Source organism: Salmo salar, chromosome 03 (genome assembly GCF_965601325.2).
Source record: "Salmo salar chromosome 03, fSalSal1, whole genome shotgun sequence".
NCBI lineage: Eukaryota > Metazoa > Chordata > Actinopteri > Salmoniformes > Salmonidae > Salmo > Salmo salar.
In genome coordinates, this window is record NC_138293.1 from 65837778 (window position 1) to 65843166 (window position 5389).

Below are 5389 nucleotides of genomic sequence, written 5' to 3' on the forward strand. Positions count from 1 at the left end.
TGAAGGGCACAGTAGTCGTTTACAGAGAACCTCGCCTCATTACTAGATCTCAGTTTTAGGTCGGCCCTAGTCTGACTCTGGGAAAAACCAGGAGAAATCATTACTAGTGTAGATGCAGGCAGGAGGCGTTTGGAGGACTTGCTTAGTGATTTTTCACTCACTCACTCACTCACACACACAACACTCACACACACTCAGTAGAAATGGAGGTATGAATTATGAAATAGGCCCACAGTACTTCTGCTGCCACAATACTCATCATCCTCCTCATCATCATGGCAGATCAGGCTGCACGGGCCCTACAGTAGCTGTCTCTCTCTGTCTCCCTCCCTCTCTCTCTCTCTCCGCATTTCAAACAGTGGGCAACAGCTCTGCTTGTCTCCTGGAGAGTTGCAGGCCCCTTTCATTACATCTGATTTCTCTGGGCAGAATTCCCCCACAGCTTTGGGTCGGCACTGTGCTCTGTCTCTCATTGGAACTCTAATGAGGGTGGTTTACTGTAGCTCACTGTGGTGAGACTTGGGTTGCTGCTGACAGGGACTCATTGTGCAGCAGGCCTGCCTGGTAACCTCCTCTCACAGCCCATTTACTGAACCACTGATAAACAGCAGCTAGAAACTACTGGCGTTCTCTTTGGCTTTTTTGAGATTTTTTATTTTTTTTAAACATTTTAGTCATTTAGCAGACGCTCTTATCCAGAGCGACTTACAGTAGTGAATGCATATTTTGATGCTCTTAGAATGTCTATGATCATTAGGTACATTAACATACATTATTCAGCTGGAAACAACTACTCAGCAGTGTCATGAGAGAGATCACTTTACTGGCACTGAAGGATTGGATGGTAAGAACATTCGTTATGTTTTTCTCAATCCTGCATGATGACTACCCCCCCTTCTCTCTCTCACTTCAGCCCCTGGCCATGTTAAACATAATGACACCGTTTGAGACTTCACCACACAGAATGTATGGGCAACTTCACAGTTCAAACACACTGTATTGACAGTAATTAGGCTTACAAATCATCCAATTAGTCCTACTTCCTACTCACAGTCCTCGAGTCATTCCATTTTCTATAGGAGGGAATACATTGGTTGGGATGGCAGTGGGAAAGCACCATGTCTCAGTGGAATTCCCCTTTAATGAATCACACGGTTATCCAGCTGAAATTATGTTTCTGTAGATGTCAGACTAATGTCTTCCCATGTTGATGTCCTTCTGAATGCTCTAGTTTGGTAGTGTTTTACTGGGCCAGAGGTGAGCCTGTGGAGCTCTGTTCTAAAAAACTATATTTACTTGTCTAATATAGGTCAGCGTCTAGTGATGTGACTTTGGTGTGGAGTGTGTGTGTGTGGGTGCGCAAGCGTGTGTGTCCCTGATCCAGGAACAGGGCTGATTGTTGAGAAGCCCCATTCACACATAGCCTTCCCTGTAGCTCAGTTGGTAGAGCATGGTGTTTGCAACGCCAGGGTTGTGGGTTTGATTCCCACGGGGGGCCAGCACAGGAAAAAAATGTATGAAATGTATGCATTCACTACTGTAAGTCGCTCTGGATAAGAGCGTCTGCTAAATGACTAAAATGTCAAAAATGTAAGAGTCTGGCAAAGCAAAGTTGAGGGGCCACTGATGGAGAGGGAGTGAAAGAAACTGTGAAAGAAACTGTGAAAGAACGATTACTGTACCATGTGTGAAAACTTGGGTACAGAGAGAAAGACCGGTCTGTCTCCCGCTTGAATCATTATGTCCAGTCATTCTACAGGCACCCCCCTAGAAATGAACATGGAAATGACAGTAATAAAGCAGGATGAATAGATGTTGTACTGCTCTTAAGCCAGCAATATACCGTAATTTCCCGGACTATAAGCCGCTACTTTTCTCCCACGCTTTGAACCTCGCGGCTTAAACAATGACGCGGCTAATATATGGATTTTTCCCGCTTTCAAATAATAAAAAATAAAAAAAACACATTCTGTGACGTGCTCAGTTTTTTGGCGGCATGAAGCTTTCATTAGACCAATGAAATTGCCGAACGGGTTAAGTTCAAACAACTTTTTTGTTTACTGTTTAGATTAAATCGAGCACGCTCAAACTTCCCATCATTCTGATTACGGTAGTCATTTTGTCACCCTCATCATGGCAAAGACACGGAGAAATGCATATGATGCAGCTTTCAAGTTGAAGGCGATTGATCTGGCTGTTGGAAAAGGAAATACAGCTGCTGCACGGGAGCTTGGTCTGGAGCAATGACTTTCTTGGTAGGCTACTGTGTACTGCTAATTTTTTATTTTTTGTTACAAGCCGTGTTTCGTTAAAGCCTATTTATTTTTGTTTCAAGCCGTGTTTTGTTAAAGCCTATTTATTTTTGTTACAAGCCGTGTTTCGTTAAAGCCTATTTATTTTTGTTACAAGCCGTGTTTCATTAAAGCCTGTGTAAAGTTCATTTGTTTTAATGTACCGGTAGGCACCTGCGGCTTATAGACATGTGCGGCTTATTTATGTTCAAAATAATATATTTTTTAAAATTCAGTGGGTGCGGCTTATATTCAGGTGCGCTCAATAGTCCGGAAATTACAGTATTTGCTGAGAAGTCTCATATTTCTATTGGTTTATTTTGGAAGGAGAGCTGTTTTGCCCTCTGGGACGGCTGTGGTTTACACAACCATGATTAGAAATTCATATTTCACACATTTTAAGACAAGATGAATAAATGTGTTGGCAATGCTGATCATGCTTTTCTAACAGACTCAATAGAACATAAACAAAAGCCAATTACTCTAAAAAAATAAATACATTGAGAGGCATTGGAACATAGACAGGGTGATGCTGTCTGATAGTGGTTCTAATCTACAGACAGCTGTAGTGCTTAGAAGTAGGAATCAGTCATAATTAAAAAGATGTATCATGTTATTCCACGCCTCGCAATCTAATCTTCACTGGTTATTTACATGTAGCTTTTGATTTTGTGGGGGGGGGGGGTTATCTTTGCACTGATTACTTTGGCACTGGGCAAAGGATGGCTGTTCTTGTCAATGTCAAATGCAATCGCTTTACCATTTTATAGAAATCCTGCAATTTCATTAGGCATATTGTAAATCCACTTTAGTTTTCCTCTCCATTCATTTGAAATGGCCTAAAACATGATGATAGAGACTCACAATTTACTCGTATTACTATGTCAACTGCCTTTGAAAGGGCGTTAACACAGCTTTGCTTCAGTGACTGTAAAATAGGCCTAGCTTCTGTTTGCCATTGTTGATATTAGCATTCTGGATCTCTTTGTCGCATTCTAAGAAAATCCTCATGGCTGTAAAGGGTCTCAGCTGCTCTCTAAGCCACATTCATTAGAGAATGATGATTTTGTTTTTTGTCAGCCTGACTATTGGTTGTCATTCCACCAGGTTCCTGTTGTTGCCATGGAAGGTGACTTTCCAGTCTACTTTGATTTAAGTTAGAGACTCATTAACCCCCAGTTGATGTCGTATTTCACCAGCTGGCCACCTCCCCTTGTACTGTCACGTTCCTTGATTAGCGTGTGCACACCATATGCCTAACACAGTTCACAGAGTCTGCTTCAAACACCTGTTCCACATTTCTCAATCTTACCCTGATCATAGCACAAAGTATTCCGTGCCCTCATGAAAGAGGCTTGGTGGAGAAAATTGCTTTTTCTATCTCACAGCCATCTTTGATTGAAATTACCTCTGTAACTTTGACAATTACAGTATTTCAATATCCGCACATTACTGTAATAGCTTGAAGCTTGAGCATTCATACTGTATTATGTATTATTAATATTCACTTTTGTGAATATATTCTAGTCTATGTTATGTAATAGGGCTGGGAATTGCCAGTGATCTCACGATACGATTTCATCACTGTACTTAGCCTAGGTACCGATACGATGTGTATTGCCATTCTCTCGATTCTATATGTATTGCGATTCGATACTGCAATTTTATTGATATGTATTGGGATTCAATACTGCGATTTTATTGCAATTTGATGTTCCAAACATATTACCATGTCTGCTGCAGAGGTACAAGATTATTATTCATATTTTCATATAAAAATACAAATTAAAAATACATGTATTTTTTTCACACCATCACCATTATGTAATGAAACCAGAAATATTCTATCATATCTCCATCAGCATATGCACACTTGAATGCACACACACACATATCACAGTTTAGCACAGCCTAACTGCAGCTGGTCGGAATGGATGTCTTACCAGTTGAACAGCCCTAGAGAGTGACTCCTCTGTGGAAATGGTCCAATCAGGTAACTACCTCTTGCCGCTCGGATCCCGTAACCGGGATCAACATCCAGCGAAAAAATCAGAGCGCCATATTCAAAACCAAATCTAATCATTTCTGTTTCTCAAACATAGGACTATTTTACACCATTTTATACATACACTTCTCCTGAATCGAACCATTTTGTCCGATTTCAAAAAGGCTTTACAGTGAAAGCAAAACATTAGATTATGTTAGGAGAATACATCGACAAAAACAACCACACAGCCATTTTCCTAGCAACTAGCATGCATCACAAATACCCAAAACACAGCTAAATGCAGCACTAACCTTTGATGATCTTCATCAGATGACACTCCTAAGACATCATGTTACACAATACATGCATTTTTTGTTCGATAAAGTTCATATTTGTATATAAAAACAGCATTTTACATCGGCGCGTGACGTTCAGAAAATATTTTCCCTCAAATACTGCCGGTGATCAGCGCCACAATTTACAAAAATACTTGTCATAAACATTGATATAAAATTAAACTGTCATTCAAAGAATTATAGATGAACATCTCCTTTATGCAAACGCTATGAAAGATTTCAACAAAGCTTCACGAGGAAAGCACTCTTTGCAATAATCTGAGTACTGAGCTCAGAAAAATACACTAGGCTATACAGATAGCCGCCATCTTGGAGTCATCTAAAATCATACATTGCATTAGAAATATTCCCTTACCTTTGATCATCTTCATCAGAAGGCACTTCCAGGAATTCCAGGTCCACAACAAATGTTGTTTTGTTCGATAAAGTCCATAATTTATGTCCAAATAACTCCTTGTTGTTCGTGCATCCAGTAATCTACTCCAAGTGTAGAAAGCGCGCGGATGATGTCGCGAAGAAAAGTAAAAAAAAGTTGTATTTACGTTCGTTCAAACATGTCAAACGTTGTAAAACATCAATCTTTAGGGCCTTCAGAACGTGAAGATTCAATAATATTTCAACCGGACGGTTCCTGTGTCTTGAAAAAGGTTTTGGAACGGGAGGATCCACCCTCGTGAACGCGCCCCAAGAAGTGATGTCACCCCCTGCCTCAACAACTTCCCCTCCTTGTCATTCGGGCTCTGTTCATCGTAGAA